We start from the raw sequence: 18,586 nt of genomic DNA on the forward strand, positions 1-18,586 counted from the left end.
GCAAAGGAGAAAAGGAAAGATATAAGCATCTGAATGCAGAGTTCCAAAGAATAGCAAGGAGAGATAAGAAAGACTTCCTCAGTGATCAATGCAAAGAAATAGAGGAAAACAACAGAATAGGAAAAACAAGAGACCTCTTCAAGAAAATTAGAGATTCCAAGGGAACATTTCATGCAAAGATGGGCTCGATAAAGGACAGAAATGGTATGGACCTAACAGAAGCAGAAGATATTAAGAAGAGGTGGCAGGAATACACAGAAGAACTGTACAAAAAAGATCTTCACGACCAAGATAGTCACGATAACATGATCACTGACCTAGAGCCAGACATCTTGGAATGTGAAGTCAAGTGGGCCTTAGAAAGCATCACTACTAACAAAGCTAGTGGAGGTGATGGAATTCCAGTTGAGCTATTTCAAGTCTTGAAAGATGATGCTGTGAAAGTGCTGCACTCAATATGCCAGCAGATTTGGAAAACTCAGCAGTGGCCACAGGACTGGAAGAGGTCAGTCTTCATTCCAATCCCAAAGAAAGGCAATGCCAAAGAATGCTCAAACTACCTCACAATTGCACTCATCTCACACGCTAGTAAAGTCATGCTCAAAATTCTCCAAGCCAGGCTTCAGCAGTATGTAAACCGTGAACTCCCAGATGTTCAAGCAGGTTTTAGAAAAGGCAGAGCCACCAGAGATCAAATTGTCAACATCCGCTGGATCATGGAGAAAGCAAGAGAGTTTCAGAAAAACATCTATTTCTGCTTCATTGACTATGCCAAAGCCTCTGACTGTGTGGATCACAATAAACTGTGGAACATTCTGAAAGAGATGGGAATCCCAGACCACCTGACCTGCCTCTTGAGAAACCTGTATGCAGGTCAGGAAGCAACAGTTAGAACTGGACATGGAACAACAGACTGGTTCCAAATAGGAAAAGGAGTACGTCAAGGTTATATATTGTCACCTTGCTTATTTAACTTATATGCAGAGTACATCATGAGGAACGCTGGGCTGGAAGAAGCACAAGCTGGAATCAAGATTGCTGGGAGAAATATCAATAACCTCAGATACGCAGATGACACTACCCTTATGGCAGAAAGTGAAGAGGAACTCAAAAGCCTCTTGATGAAAGTGAAAGAGGAGAGTGAAAAGGTTGGCTTGAAGCTCAACATTCAGAAAACAAAGATCATGGCATCTGGTCCCATCACTTCATGGGAAATAGATGGAAAAACAGTGGAAACAGTGTCAGACTTTATTTTTTTGGGCTCCAAAATCACTGCAGATACAGCCATGATATTAAAAGACGCTTACTCCTTGGAAGGAAAGTTATGACCAACCTTGTTAGTATACTAAAAAGCAGAGACGTTACTTTGCCAACCAAGGTCCGTCTAGTCAAGGCAATGGTTTTTCCCGTGGTCATGTATGGATGTGAGAGTTGGGACTGTGAAGAAAGCTGATCGCCGAAGAATCGATGCTTTTGAACTGTGGTGTTGGAGAAGACTCTTGAGAGTCCCTTATACTGCAAGGAGATTCAACCAGTCCATTATAAAGGAGATCAATCCTGGATGTTCATTGGAGGGACTGATGCTAAAGCTGAAACTGCAATACTTTGGCCACTTCATGCGACGAGTTGACTCACTGGAAAAGACTCTGATGCTGGGAAAGGTTGGGGGCGGGAGGAGAAGGGGACGACGGAGAATGAGATGGCTGGATGGCATCACCGACTCTGTGGACATGAGTTTGAGTGAACTCCGGGAGTTGGTGATGGACAGGGAGGCCTGGCGTGCTGTGATTCATGGGGTCGCGGAGTGTCAGACATGACTGAGCGACTGAACTGAACTGAACTGAATAATGGCTGATGTTGAGCATCTTTTCATGTGTTTATTAGCCATCTCTCTGTCTTCTTTGGACAGAGAAGCCTCTGTCTGTTTAATTCTTCTGCCCACTTTTTGACTGGGTTATTTTTCAGGTATTGAGCTGTGTGATTTGCATTTCTCTAATAATGGCTGATGTTGAGCATCTTTTCATGTGTTTATTAGCCATCTCTCTGTCTTCTTTGGACAGAGAAGCCTCTGTCTGTTTAATTCTTCTGCCCACTTTTTGACTGGGTTAATTTTCAGGTATTGAGCTGTGTTAGCTGCTTGTATTGGAGAAGGCAATGGCAAGCCACTCCAGTTCTCTTGCCTAGAAAATCCCATGGATGGAGGAACCTGGTAGGCTGCAGTCCGTGGGGTCGCTAAGGGTCAGACACGACTTCACTTTCACTTTTCACTTTCACACATTGGAGAAGGAAATGGCAACCCACTCCAGTGTTCTTGCCTGGAGAATCCCAGGGACGGGGGAGCCTGGTGGGCTTCCGTCTATGGGGTCACACAGAGTCGGACACGACTGAAGTGACTTAGCAGCAGCAGCTGCTTGTATATTTTGGAGATTAATTCTTTGTCAGTTGTTTCATTTGCTATTGTTTTCTCCCATTCTGAGGCTTGTCTTTTCACCTAGGTTATCATTTCCTTTACTGTGAAAAAGCTTTTAAGTTTAATTAGGTCCCATTTGTATATTTCTGTTTTTATTTTCATTACTCTAAATGTGGGTCATAGAGGATCTTGCTGTGATTTATGTCAGAGAGTATTCTGCCTGTGTTTTCCTCTAAGAGTTTTATAGTTTCTGGTCTTACATTTAGGTCTTTAATCCCTTTTGAGTTATTTTTATGAACAGTGTTAGAGAGTGTTATAGTTTCATTCTTATACACACAGCTGACCAGTTTTGCCAGTACCACTTGTTGAAGAGACTGTCTTTTCTGTATTGTATATTTTTGGCTCCTCTGTCAAAGATAAGGTATCTGAATGAGAACATATCTTTTGTGTTTTTCATATTTTTAATGAATAACTTTTATTTCAGAGTGAGCCTGTAATTGTATAGAATTGTTGATTTTAACATATTTATTTTTATTAAGTAGGTCTTTTTGAAAAATAGCAGATGGATGACAGTTAAGGTAGAAAATTAGGGCTTAAAAAATTACAATATCTGCAAACATTATTATAGACTTCAAAAAACGTCAAATTGCAGTTTTGATTATCATGTGTTATGTCATTTTTTAACTAACTTTAAATTTCAAATGTACTCTCTACATTTAAAGTTAGTTAAAAAATGACATAACACATGATAATCAAAACTGCAATTTGAAAAAGGCATGGAATTTACAAGGAAGTAGATTAGGGATATATTAATAAAATGATGGTCCAATGCTCAAAAAAGTATGGAATTAAACTTTCACTGAATTTGAACTCAATCCTTATCCAAATATTGCTAAAGAAACAAGGGTAAAGGAACAATAAAGAACTTGTTCAACTTACAACATGGCTAGAAATGTGGGACGTGAATGCCAGCGCTCTCTCTTCTGAGTTGTGTGAGCATGGGGCGGCCTAAGTTTTAGTTTCTTTATATGAAAAATGAAGAGAAGGCTGGCTCTCATCTCACGATAGTGATTACTAAATGAGATAATGCATCTCAGCACAGTGCCTGATCTATAAACTAAGAACTTAATAAATGTTAGCTATTATTATCATTATATTTAATTTCTTAAACTTGTTTACTACATCTTTTTTTCAAAGAAATTTTCCTCCACGAAAACTATTCAAAAGAACAAATTAACAGAAATAATTAAAATAAAGAGAGTATTCACACTGAGCTCTGAATTTTGCTTGAAAGTTTTTAAGCAACACAATTACAGAGAACAAAGCTCTACTTTGAAAATCAGTTTGTTCTGTCAAAAAGACAAAATGCTCAGAGGATGTAACTGAACAACTATAAGGCACCCTGGCCAAGAAGCGGGGCTTTAACATGCTCTTTAAAGTACATGCAAGTGAGCACTGTTCTTTCAATTTTAATACAGACTTTCCACCCCTAAATTGACTTTCTGCAATAGTTAGATAATTGTGCACTTTTAAGTCACTTTGTCAGTGTTCTTGAACTGTGAAAGTAATTCAGGGTTGAACTCATAAAATATACTCTCCAAGGTCCAAGTTTAAGTGAACACAGTGATTTGTTTCTTAACAATAGAGCCCAACTAAATTTAAGAACTCCTTTGAACTGGATAGTCCTTGAAGCTTTGAGTGTCTTCTTATCCACAGCCCTTCTGAGGAAAGCAGCCAAGGGCGGTTTTGTTGCCATGGTCAACTACCAGCATGCTTCACCTCGTGATCCACCGTCTGCTCTTCCCTCCCTCCCCACCACACTGCCCACAGCCTCAAAGACTTCCTTTCCTGCTCTTGCGACATCGCCCTTACCCCTACATTATTTCTCATGATAGATAATAAACTAAGCCCTTGACTTATGCCATGGAATCCTCAGGACAACTCACGAAACGTATTAGAAATAGGGAAGTCAAGGCAGAGAGACCATCAGGATAGTTTTTGGCGTATGTTCACATACTTGGTGAATAGGAAAGTCAAAATTTACATTTTAATAACTGCAAAACACAAGTCTTTCCATGGCCCAGTTTATCACTGGTATGAATCTAATGCTAAAAAAATTTTCTTGCATAAACAGATAAATACAAGCCGCCACATTTTGGGTCATAAAGCAGTGGTGATGGGTCTCTGGACAACTGGCAGGAGACTCTGACCTATAGGCTATTGTAGACTTGATAATTCTCTAGCTCATCCTGTAAATTCCTCTTGGGGGACAATGAAACACACAGAGAGTTCAGGAACACTGAACTCGAGGGCCAGAGAGAAGGGAGACAGTTAAAGGCGTAGTGAAGACAGCCAGCATAAACATAGCTGCAAAGGTAAGCGGTGTTCTGCCCGCTGGTGCTGGCCGCAGAGCAGAGGGACACACAGGGGCGCGTTAACTGGAGGGCGCGGCGCCTCGGGCTGTGCTGTCCCAACAGCATCCTGTCAGGCAACAGCAGCTGGCTCACTGACGCGGTAGCTGGCGCCACGCTCTCTCAAAGCCTTTCTTTCTTCTCTAGCCAAGCCCTGATCCGTTTCTCAGGGAACAACAGTCGAATCCGTCTGCTCACGTCACAGGTTCATTCCCCACAGACGACTCCTGACCGTGTTCCGCGTTCTCTTTCTGTCCTCTTTGCAATTCAGGTTCGCCCCACCACCATCTCCTGTCTGGGTCATGACATGTCGGTCAGTCTCCATCTCTTCTCCATATGCCTAGCCTCCGTCCTCACCATCAGCACCTGGGAAGGACCCGCTCAGCTCTCATTTAAACACCTTCTTTGGGGAAGCTCACCTTCAGAGTAGGGTTTGTCCTTCTGTTAGTAAGTCTTGTGTCACTCTCTGCCTTTCTAATGTTTGTCACACTGACTTACAAATACTTGTTCAATTTAATGTCCTTATTACTAGATCATAGGCTCCTTGACAACATTATAGTGTTTGTTTTGTTCAATCCTATACTCCAAGTACAGTGTCTGACCCATAAGAAGTAAAATATTTGCTTAACAAATACTGATGACTATTTCTTCACATAATACATCATCTGCTGTATCCTGAAGGTCCCTGCTTTTAGAAATCTAAAAACATATTCAGTGTACGATCTTAAAGTGTTTACCAGTAGGACTAAGACCCAGCCCGACTCCAGGCAGGACTGGTGTCGTGTATGTGCTGTGCAGGCTGATCTGGGATGGGGAGGGCAGGGAGTAGGTGACTCCCTTCAGTGTCTAAAGGGGAACCACCAACAACTGCTAAGTGTAGAATGACCTGATCAAATCTCTGTTTTCAATAGAAGCATTCTGCGACAGGGGATGGAATAAAGAGAGTAAAGAGGGGATGGAATAAAGAGAGTAAAGACTTGAAGAACGGAGGGCACCGGGCTGCGGGTGAGGGCTCTTCAGTGGCAGAGATGGCCTCCCCACTGGCCATGCTTTAGTCCTGGCAGAGAAGGCAGCTACACTGCTGGGAAAGAGCTTTCCTTCCTGAAAGCAAAGACTCAAAAGAAGACAGTTATTCCCTAGATCCATCTGTCTTTGGATGTGGGTGTGTGCGGCTGTGATGTCAGTTATTTTGCAAGCATGAATTGATGAGCCCAAGAAAAAATTGCCATGGAGAGCAAAGAAGTCCAAATCCTTGATGACACTGTTGAAGCCTTTACAAAAGTTAAACTAAAAAATAAGTTTTACTTAAAAGAAAGATGTCAAAATCTTAAACCTCTGTATTTATATCTTTACCTTTTCTCCTGTCCCTCTTCCTTTAATAAGATATCATATCCCCAACTTCACCTTCACAGGACTCCTTCTCTCAGCCCAGCCAAATCAGGATGCTCCAACTTCAAGAGACACATTACTTATTCAAGTGACTTAAATAGGAGGTGTATTTATTACCTTATGTATCAAGAAATCTAAGCTTTCTTAGCTTCATGGGATGGCTGACGAGGGCTCTCAGGGAGCTGGCTGGTGTATGCAGAGCATGTAACCCCAGTTTCGAGCATACAATATACAGTTCAATTTTATACTAAAAGTGTTTCTGATATTCTACCCATCCAAAAAAAAAAAAAAAAAGAACCTCCCCATTTTAAATACAATAAGAAATCAGGGAGACAAATGAGGAGGGGCAGTGTGAAATAATTTTCTTTTAACCAAAACTTCTTATAAGTTGAGATGTTTATGTGCCAGAAGCAGGTCCTAGTCCCCAGTTATCTATCTATGAGGCGTATGGCTGTCTTCTTTCCTTTCATGCATCCGTTATTTGTCACTGTTTATCATACAACCATCTATTATCTAGATGTTAATGGCTGGTGGTTTAGTGGCTAAGTTGTGTCCAACTCTTGCAACCCCATGGACTGTAACCCGCCAGGCTCCTCTGTTCATGGGATTCTCCAGGCAAGAATACTGGAGTGGGTTGCCATTCCCTTCTCCAAGATGTTAATGAGCACACATCAATTTATCTGTCCTCAAAGAATTATTCAGAATTCACCTCCAGAAGACGTCACAAATTATCTGCTTAGCAAAGTTCCCAACACATGGTAGGCAATCAAATATTTGTTTAATGCATCTGTTCTCTAACATTATATTTGTGAGGGTCTGAAACTCTGTGACAGTCCTGATAAAATCTTTGTGATATGGAATCTGATTAGAGGAAGGGTGAGGACACAAGTCACCAGAAGGTACAATTTTGTGTTTTGGGAAGATCTTTACTATATACAAAACCCAGTCGTTCACATACAGCTGAATTTTTCATAACATTCCTGCCAAACAACAATTCTGCCTGAGCTGGAATCTTAAAACTGGGAAAGAGGTTGGTCTGCCCTAAGGGAGTCAGCCTGTCATTGTACTGTCCCAACTGTGAAATGTTCTTTAGATTGAGACAAAATCTGTTCCCCAGTTAACAGAGGAGAGGAGGTTCCCATAGATTGTCCCAATTATAGCACATTTGGGCTTCCCTGGTGGCTCAGATGGCAAAGCAATGCAGGAGATCTGGGTTTGATCCCTGGGTTGGGAAGATCCCGTGGAGAAGGGCACAGCAACCCACTCCAGTATTCTTGCCTGGAGAATCCCATGGACAGAGGAGCCTAGTGAGCTATAATCCATGGGGTCTCAAGGAGTCGGACACGACTGAGTGACTAAACACAGCACAGAATAGCACTTTGAGAAATATAGTAGCAGTTTAATGGAATTAAGAGTGACCTGGTGATACAAGACCAGGTATTACTTTGAACAAATCTTATAGACTCTCTAAGACAGATGTTTTCTTTATCTAATGTGAGAATGATAATCTTCACCTGCACACTTACTGTAAAAAGTAAATAAGATACCATAAGTGAGCATATACAGTGCTTGCTTCCATGTAAGCATTTTTTAAAGTGTACATGAAGATAATGACACCACTGAGCACCTCTAAAGATTACCCTTTGCAAAAGGATGAGAATGTTTAAAACCACACTGTAAAGTGAACCAGCCATATTAATATCAATTACATTTAAAATCTCAATGCACAGATATGTAATTCAACAGATAACCCACAAGCAGTGGGTTACAATGGCTAGAGCCATATTATTCTCTTGATGAAAATTTTTATATTGAAATGCATAAATATTCATGATTTCACTTTTCTTAAATTCAAGGGAATAATGCTGGACTTGGAAATCCAAGAAACGTTAATTCAAAACTGATGATAATGAAAATGATGTCAATAACAAAAATACAGGTTCCTTTCAAGGGCAAGTGCTCTTTGCCAAGCAACATGCATACCAAACTCTTGACATCTGAATAGCTTCAAGTACTCATAGAGACCTTTTGAAGTAGATATTACCTCCATTTTATAAATATGATACTGAACATAAGATAGCTTAAACAACTCAAAGAAAGTTTCACTATAAGTGGCTGACACGAAATTTGAAGCCTGATCTTGGAAGTTACAGTCCCTCTATTAGTTCCTAAACACATAAAATAAGTGGGTCTAACAGAATCATTATAAAATACATTCACTCACTGAACTCTGTTTTAAATGAAATGAACCATCTAACCACCAGTGGGTTGTACTGCACTGTGCTTAGTCACTCAGTCGTGTCCAACTCTTTGGAACGCCTGGGACAGTAGCCCACCAGGTTCCTCTGTCCATGGAGATTCTCCAGGCCAGAATACTGGAGTGGGCTGCCATGCCCTCCTACAGAGGATCTTCCAAACCCAAGGATCAAACTCAGGTATCCCACATTGCAAGCAGATTTTCTTTATCGTCTGAGCCACTAGGGAAGCCCAAGAATACTGGAGTGGGTAGCCTATCCCTCTCCAGGGCATCTTTCCGACCCAGGAATCAAACTGGGATCTCCTGCATTGCAGGCAGTATTATTACCAGCTGAGCTACCAGGGAAGCCCTACAGGGGGATACTTGACTCAAATTATTATCTCATACAGTGACATGGGTGTCTTAAAAAAATAAAAGGTAACAATAATAAAATCTAATTTAATTTAAAAAATTGCACACTGGAGTACTCTTACAAAATGCACCCAGAAACACAGAACAAATATATTCAAAAGACCAACAAGGGCTGGGATAATTTAAGAAAAAAATACTTAGAACTACTCTGAGTTTGTGAAACAATTAAAAACTCTTATGATCATTAAAATGTTAACAACGCATAATATACTGGCACAGTTTTTAAACTTTCAGCTTTAATCTATATGCATGGATTTACGCTGTAAGCACTTAGAGCATCTGTTCATGCTCCTCAGGGGCTCACCTGACAGTCTGCCCAGAGGAGCCATCTGCTGGCCAGCCACCTTCAGTGATCCACTGGGACAGAACTTGTGGTCTCTGTTGCTTTGTCTAGTTCCAAGTTCTGCATTAATCTGTCATCCAGGAGCCCAACGTTCCTGGTCCAGCCAGGGCTAAGTGACTACTCACTTAGACCCTTTGGGAGAAATCTTACTTTTAGGCTATGTATTTACTATTAGGTAACACAGTGGATGGAGAAGGAAATGGCAACCCACTCCAGTGTTCTAGCCTGGAGAATCCCAGGGACGGGACAGCCTGGTGGGCTGCTGTCTATGGGGTCGCACAGAGTCGGACACAACTGAAGTAAGAAATAGATTTAAGGGACTAGATCTTATAGAGTGCCTGATGAACTCTGGACGGAGGTTCGTGACATTGTACAGGAGACAGGGACCAAGACCATCCCCATGAAAAAGAAATGCAAAAAAGCAAAATGGCTGTCTGAGGAGGCCTTACAAATAGCTGTGAAAAGAAGAGAAGCGAAAAGCAAAGGAGAAAAGGAAAGATATAAACATCTGAATGCAGAGTTCCAAAGAAGAGCAAGGAGAGATAAGAAAACCTTCCTCAGCGATCAATGCAAAGAAATAGAGTAAAACAACAGAAAAGGAAAAACAAGAGATCTTTTTAAGAAAATTAGAGCTATCAAGGGAATATTTCATGCAAAGATGGGCTCAATAAAGGACAGAAATGGTATGGACCTAACAGAAGCAGAAGATATTAAGAAGAGGTGGCAAGAATACACAGAAGAACTGTACAAAAAAGATCTTCGCGACAAAGATAATCACGATGGCATGATCACTCACCTGGAGCCAGACATCTTGGAATGTGAAGTCAAGTGGGCCTGAGAGCATCACCATGAACAAAGCTAGTGGAGGTGATGGAATCACAGTTGAGCTATTTCAAATCCTGAAAGATGATGCTGTTAAAGTGCTGCACTCAATATGCCAGCAAATTGGGAAAACTCAGCAGTGGCCACAGGACTGGAAAAGGTCAGTTTTCATTCCAATCCCAAAGAAAGGCAATGCCAAAGAATGCTCAAACTACCACACAATTGCACTCATCTCACATGCTAGTAAAGTCATGCTCAAAATTCTCCAAGCCAGGCTTCAGCAATATGTGAACTGTGAACTTCCAGATGTTCAAGCAGGTTTTAGAAAAGGCAGAGGAACCAGAGATCAAATTGCCAACATCCGCTGGATCATGGAGAAAGTAAGAGAGTTCCAGGAAAACATCTATTTCTGCTTCATTGACTCTGCCAAAGCCTTTGACTGTGTGGATCACAATAAACTGTGGAACATTCTGAAAGAGCTGGGAATCCCAGACCACCTGACCTGCCTCTTGAGAAACCTGTATGCAGGTCAGGAAGCTACAGTTAGAACTGGCCATGGAACAACAGACTGGTTCCAAATAGGAAAAGGAGTACGTCAAGGTTGTATATTGTCACCCTGCTTATTTAACTTCTATGCAGAGTACATCATGAGGAACGCTGGGCTGCAAGAAGCTCAAGCTGGAATCAAGATTGCCGGGAGAAATATCAATAACCTCAGACATGCAGATGACACCACCCTTATGGCAGAAAGTGAAGAGGAACTCAAAAGCCTCTTGATGAAAGTGAAAGAGGAGAGTGAAAAGGTTGGCTTGAAGCTCAACATTCAGAAAACAAAGATCATGGCATCTGGTCCACTTCATGGGAAATAGATGGGGAAACAGTGGAAACAGTGTCAGACTTTATTTTTTGGGGCTCCAAAATCACTGCAGATACTGATTGCAGCCATGAAATTAAAAGACTCTTACTCCTTGGAAGGAAAGTTATGACCAACCTAGATAGCATATTAAAAAGCAGAGACATCACTTTGCCAACAAAGGTCCGTTTAGTCAAGGCTATGGCTTTTCCTGTGGTCATGTATGGATGTGAGAGTTGGACTGTGAAGAAAGCTAATCGCCGAAGAATTGATGCTTTTGAACTGTGGTGCTGGAGAAGACTCTTGAGAGTCCCTTGGACTGCAAGGAGATCCAACCAGTCCATTCTAAAGGAGATCAGTCCTGGGTGTTCATTGGAATGACTGATGCTAAAGCTGAAACTACAATATTTTGGCCACCTCATGCGACGAGTTGATTCACTGGAAAAGACTCTGATGCTGGGAGGGATTGCGGGCGGGAGGAGAAGGGGACGACAGAGAATGAGATGGCTGGATGGCATCACCGACTCGATGGACATGAGTTTGAGTGAACTCCGGGAGTTGGTGATGGACAGGGAGGCCTGGCGTGCTGTGATTCATGGGGTCGCAAAGAGTCGAACACGACTGAGCGACTGAACTGAACTGAATGAATGACTATTATATAGTGAAAATATTATATTTATAGAAAAGCCCCCATAAAGCCTGTAACGAGGGATGTCCTTAGTGGTTCAGGGTTAAGAATTCCTGCAAATGCAGAGGCCGTGGATCCAGTCCCTGGTTGGGGAAGATCCATACACTGTGGGGCAACTAAGTCCGTGAGCCTGTGCGTCACAGCTACAAATAAGCACTCAGAGCCTCCTGCAACCGGAGAGAGCCCACACGCATCACAGAACATTCAGAACGGCCAAGATAAACAAATAAGGAAGACCCGTAATGACTACATTGCGCTTCCAGTTACCCATGCAACAGAAACATTGGTGACTTTTCTCTACAGCCATAACCCACCTCAAATTACTACCACTGAGTTTACAGCAACCAAGGGAATTATGTATAGGAGGATATATCTTCCAAAGTGCTAGCCTCTGAATTCCAAGTGTTTAAAAAAAAAACGCAATTATTAAAATGGGCAATCCTATATGTCACTAATCATACTGAACTTTTTATCTCTAATCATCGCTACAGAGATCACTAAATCACAACAGGGAAATTTACCAGCAGAAAGAAAGAAAAATCAGTAATTACTGAACTAGCATGCACCAGGTACTAGCCAGATCCTTTATATATTCATTTTTAGATTCATAACAATCTTTTATGGTTGGAGTTACTATTTCAGTGTTACAGTGACGAAACAGGCTTAAAGGTCAAGGTTATGCTGTTGGCTGCCTTCCTGACACCACGGCACCTGTGGTGAGGAAAAACTCACACTCAACTTTCCTCCCTTTAAAAAGGATAACACTGAACATAAACCACTCTAACAAGATCCTAAACCTTTAGAGAAGGTACTGTAATAAGTCTTGTAATTAAAAAGCTAAATTCCTCTTGTTCTAAAGTCTATCTTTGAATAGCTCAAAATCAAATCTGTCTAGCACTTGGCAAACCATCCAAATTTTCAAAAATATTGATAGCGTTTTATTCAAGGAAAAACATTATAAATTATAAACACCAGAGTGTTCCTGGCTTAAATAAAACACACTATCTAATCCTATTCACAGCTACTGAATGGGAAATGCTTAATTAATTAGCTTAATGTGATAAGCCTGTTAAAATGATACCAGGAAGGAATGAGATCACCATAACCAAGTTTCCAAAAGTCAGATGGTACTGTCTGCTAATATCTCTAAAACAAACTCTTCCACTAATGCATGTACTATAGAGTATATGTAACTGAGAATTTTTGATAGTGAAATGTTGAGAAGGTGGGAAAAAGTAGCATTTTTTTTTTTAAAAGTAATTATTTCTGAAATACTTTTGGTAGGCTATAAGCCACTACAGTAACCCTTTGACCTGGTTTTTAATTTTCAAAAAGATTAGTAAGGAAATGAAACTATTATCTCAAGGAGATATTTGTACTCTTATGTTCATTACAGGATTATTCACAATAGCCAAGGTATCCATCAATGAATGAATGGATAAAGAAAATGTGGCATGTGTATATATATATATATATATATATACGTATATATATATACATATATATACACACATATATACATATATATATACACACACACACATATATGTGTATACAATATGTAATGTAATATTATTCAGTATTAAGAACAAGGAAGTCCTCCCATTTCTTCCTGATATCATGGATGAATCTGGAGGGCATTATGCTAAGCGCAATAAACTAGACAGAAGGTACTGCATAGAGTCATTTCTCTGTGGATACAAAAAAGAAAAAAACAAAAAACAAAAACGAAACTCAGAGATTAGAAGAGTGGTTCCAGTAGTGGGAGGTATGGGTAGGGGAAACAGGGAAAGGTAAAAGGGTGCAAACTTTCAGTAATAAAATGAGTAAGGTCAGAGGATCTAGTGTATAATAGGGTGACTACAGTTGATAACACTGTACTGTATAACTATAATCTGCTAAGAAAGCAAACCTTAAATGTTCTTGCCAAAAAAAAAGAAAAAAAACAGGTTGCTCCTGAACAAAAAGGTGAAATACTGTCAGTGAAGCCTGCCTCTGGCCACTGCTGCCCCTGCTGATGTCCATCCAGGGCACACTTTCTCACCAGCTGCTCATGCCCTATCCACCACAGGCATTTCTTTCACAGGAGTCCCCTGTAATCCGAACTTTTCTCTGCATCTCCGCTTCTTGATGTTGGGGAAAGCTCTATAAAGGGCTAGGACTTTCTGCTCTTATTGACTTCTTTCTCCTCCCTAGAGTAACAGAAATGAGATCTAGCACTCCAGGAGCCAAACTGGAAGAGGAAGCAGCCTTGAGACTAGAAGCTAAAGGACAAAGACGGTAAGCATAAAGACCGTTAGAGCCCATTCCTCACCCTCATTTCTTCCAAGCTGGACCTGGAAGAATGGCTCTTGCAAAGCAGAATGGTCAGAAGGCCTGCCATGAATGAAGGGTGACCAGAGAGCACACCATCAACATTCACAAGCACACGCATGGACTGGGGTTCCAGATACACGTACCTGTGAAGGAGGCGGACACTCCAGACATGCACAGACACCAGAATCAACAAAGCTGAGCCAAAGGTACAGTGATGTCCCTTCCTGGACCCCCGTGTGGTCCTCTAGAAAATGGAAAGAGGATGAAGACTCACCAAATAAGTTCTATATGTTGGTTACTGATGTTCCAGTCACCACCATCAAAAATCTAGTTAACGTGGATGAGAGCTAACCACTGACGGTCAAAGTTATAAAACTGCCAACAAAAGACAGGAGTAGGGAGGGAGGAAGATGGCGGAGGAATAGGAGTGACGGGGAGACCACTTTCTCTCCCATAAATCCATCGAAAGAACACTTGAAAGCTGAGTAAATTCCACAAAACAACTTTTGATTGCTGGCAAAGGACATTAGGCACCCAGAAAAGCAGTCCACTATCTTCGAAAGGAAGTAGGAAAAAACATGAAAGATAAAAAAAGAGACAAAAGAGGCAGGGACAGAGCTCTGTCCCAGGAAGGGAGGCTTAAAAAAGAAGTTTCCAAACACCAGGAAACTCTCTCACTGGCGAGTCTGTGGCGAGCCTTGGAACCTCAGAGGACAACACAACAAGGAGGAAAAATAAATAAATAATTAAACCCCACAGAGTACGCGCCCAACAGTAACTCCCAGCGGAGAAGCAGCACAGATGCCCACATCCCCCACTAGCAAGCGGGGGCTGGGCCGGGAGGAGCAGGCTGCATTGCTTAGAGTAAGGAATGCCCCAAGGGCAATCTGAGGGAACTAACTTGAGATAGCAAAGCAGACTGCGGGATAGCTACCCCGCGAAAAGGTGAAAAGCCCTAACCTAAGACTCCGCCAGATCTGCTCACAGAACAAAGGAATGAGCAGAGCTAGCTGGCTGCAGAAGGCCAATCCCTCACCGAAACAGGCAGGGGAGGGCAGCCAGAGCCGGAAGGGGGCAATCGCGGGCCCAGAGAGGCATCCGATACCAAACTGCAAGCAGGCTTTGTTGCTAACCAAGAATTCTTGGCATTCCGGACAGTTGACATCTGCCTGAGATGGTGCGCCAGTTGTACTCCCAGAAAACCCAGCGGCAGGGACAGGGGAAGCAATAAGTCGCAGCGACCACGCTCACCAAACACCTGGTCACCTGAGCTGCTCCGACCGGGAAAGGACACAAAACGCAGGCGCAACCAAGTCTGCGCCTTTGTGGAGTACCCGAGAACCTGAACCTGAGTGGCTTAGATCTCGGAAGTGCATGCAACACAGCACCAGCCTCAGACACTTCCTGGCAGAGCAACCTAGAGCCTGTGCAGTGTAGACTGGGATGGCACACATGCCGTGAGCAGGGGCAAACCCAGTGTGGCCGAGACACTGCGAGCACTCCCCACAGATGTCAGTGATATTTGTCTGCAGCGTTCCTCCCTTCCCAGAACAGGACTGAACAACTGAGCCTTAAAAAGCGTCAACCACCGTCCCCTAGTGTCAGGGCAGAAATTAGACACTGAAGAGACCAGCAAACAGAAGAAGCTAGAACAGAGGGAACCAGCTTGGAAGTGACAGAGGGAGAAGTCTTGAGGCTACTGCAAGAATAAGACTGAAAACCAGAGGAAGAGCCTTAAGTCCAAATCCTGAGAACACCAGAGAACTCCTGACTCCAGGGAACATTAATTGATAGAAGCTCATCAAACGACTCCATACCTACACTGAAACCAAGCACCACCCAAGGGTCAAGTTCCAGAGCAAGACATACTATGCAAATTCTCCAGCAACACAGGAAAATAGCCCTGAGCTTCAATATACAGGCTGCCCAAAGCCACTCCAAACCCACTGACATCTCATAACTCATTACTGGACACTTCATTGCACTCCAGAGAGAAGAAATCCAGCTCCACCCACCAGAAGGCCGATACAAGCTTCCCTAACCAGGGAACCCTGACAAGCCACCCATCCAACTCACCCACAGCGAGGAAACTCCACAATAAAGAGAACTCCACAAACTGCCAGAAGACAGAAAGGCCACCTAAACACAGCAATATAAGCAAGATGAAGCAGAAGAGAAATACCCAGCAAATAATGGAACAGGATAAATGCCCAAAAACCCAAACAAAAGAGGAAGAGATAGGGAATCTACCTGATAAAGAATTCCGAATAATGATAGTGAAAATGATCCAAAATCTTGAAAAGAAATTGGAGTTACAGATAAATAACCTGGAGACAAAGATCGAGAAGATGCAAGAAAGGTTTAACAAGGATCTAGAAGAAATAAAATAGAGTCAATATACGATGAATAATGCAATAGATGAGATCAAAAACACTCTGGAGGGAACCAACAGTAGAATAACGGAGGCAGAAGATAGGATAAGTGAGTTACAGGATGCTCAGGGCTGGTGTGCGGGGATGACCCAGAGGGAGGATAAAGGGAGGAAGGAGGTGGGAGGGGGGTTCAGGAGGGGGAACTCATGTACATCCGGGGTGGTTTCATGTCAATGTATGGCAAAACCAACCAATATAATATTGTAAAATAATTAGCCTCCAATAAAAAAAAATAAAGTTAAGTTTGAGACTCCATAAAAGTCTCAGCAAAAAAAAAAAAAAGGGGGGGGTCTATGGTTATATAAATAATCAGGTCAAGTTTATTGAGAACAGATCTATTTTTTAAACAAGTCTTAATTTGGTTATATTTGGTAAAAATGAGGGTGATTTTAGGGAGAAAAGGATGTTTCAATAAATGTTAAATCCCAGTTTGTTAATAGCTGTCTACCAATGGAGGTAGTAAGACTCATTTCTTGGATAGTTTCTTGCTGTTATGTGATATTAATGTAAAATTTAATTGAATTCTTAAAGAACACCCTAAGTTTGTTTCTGAAGCTTATCTCAGTGATCTATCTTTGGATGAAGATCAGATGCCTCGTGACCTGCAACCAGAACTAAAAAAAAAAAAAAAAAAAAAGGGACATAATTTAAAGGACTGTCTCCAACCTGGATGGAAGGACTTTTTTCAGAAGAAATTACACTATACCAGGATGCGAAGACGACAACATCAGAGGTAGACAGCTTGCCCAAGATGCTGGACCTGATTCATATGATCATTTATAATGTTTTCTTGACTTCTTAGCCCTCTGCATATAAATCAAATGCTTTTCTACCTGATCCTATGCTAGTTTTAGAAATTAATCCAATTGTCGGGTTTGTAGACATGTAAAAGCTCATTCGGCTTATACAAAAACTCTGTTAGACTTGTGCCATTCTAATGTCCTTAAACCATGGCAACAGTCTGCTTCTAAATTGGAAAATTAAAAACAATAGCTGGAAATCAGAGTCAGGGCTATGGTAAATCCAAGATGGCTGCTTGGCTTTTCCCAGCTCCCTGACAAACCTTATTTTTTATTTGATGGGTTAAAGCCTCCCTGGCTATAGGGCCTCCATAATAAAAAATCACGGAATATTAAGTTTTATAAATTGTTAAATTAAGTTTCTAGTTTTGTTAATGCCTAGTGTTTACTAAGACTCACTGCTGAGACAGTTCCTTGTTACGTGATACTGCTAAAAGATTTAACTAAGTTATTAAAAAGGACACTCTAAGTTAGTTTCTAAGGCTTATCTCAGTAACCAATCTTCAGATAAAGGTCGGATGCTCCATAATGTACAACCAGAAGATTAACACCAGAGTATAATCATTTAACGAATGAAGTCAGGTGACTTGGGGTATACCAGGCTTTATCTAATGAAAGTTCTTGACTTATAATTCTTATTTTACTAATAACTGCTAGCTATGGCTATATTATTTTCTATATCACTTGTTTCACTGAGCCTGTGATATAATGCTGAACTGACAGTTCCATATGAGATCAATAATTGTAATAATGTGACTCTGGGTATGGGAAAAAGCAACAAGAGGAAATACTTTCCTGGACAAGGAGGCTAGTAAGACAGTGGTCCAGAGACGTTTGCTACTTGCAAGGCCTGGTCCAATTTTAGCACACTGAGTGGCCCCTCACTTCCCTAGACCTGGGAATGAGCCTTCCCAGCACCGTGGGACACAATGGCCATGAAATGGTGTCACATGGTCAGATATGTGGCTATGAAGGGACCCTGCTGACTGGAAGTTGGTACTTGCCAGCTGCCTCTACAAAGATTACATCATGACCACTGCAAGCTGCTGACCTTCAACACCCCCTGAAAGAAGTTCAGGGTGAAAATCAGGAATGAGGCACTCTGTGCTCTGGAAAAAAAAAAAAAAAAAAAACAAAACTGGCAGAACAGGCCTTCAGATTGTTAGATCTTTTCAGAAAAAGGTTTCATGAGTTCCAATCTTGCATTTTCTCATACCTAGGAAAACACTGACGTCATTAATGGTGACATCTGCTTTGGCTATTAAAAAAAAAATTTTTTTTTTTTTTTTTTTTACAATTAAAAGTCAAAATAGAGTAGCTATGGTTCAGACATCCTGGGAAATAACTATTTCCCAGATATCCTGAAAAATGATATTATGGGTGTGATTTCAGATTAGATGCTGTGACCGAATGTAGAACTTAATGCTCCTGTAATGCATTTTTGCTTCTGTACT

General features: G+C 41.5%; 1 protein-coding gene and 1 pseudogene across 2 annotated transcripts in view; one reads left to right on the forward strand and one right to left on the reverse strand.

The window, feature by feature from the left end:
* Positions 1-18,586, reverse strand: part of DIAPH3 (diaphanous related formin 3) — a 582,052-nt gene that overhangs the window by 61,286 nt on the left and 502,180 nt on the right. The window lies entirely within an intron of this gene.
* LOC148775880 (large ribosomal subunit protein eL31 pseudogene) lies at positions 13,929-14,251 on the forward strand (annotated as a pseudogene).

Source organism: Moschus berezovskii, chromosome 13 (genome assembly GCF_049115385.1).
Source record: "Moschus berezovskii isolate FMDL1 chromosome 13, NW_MosBer_1.0, whole genome shotgun sequence".
Lineage (NCBI taxonomy): Eukaryota > Metazoa > Chordata > Mammalia > Artiodactyla > Moschidae > Moschus > Moschus berezovskii.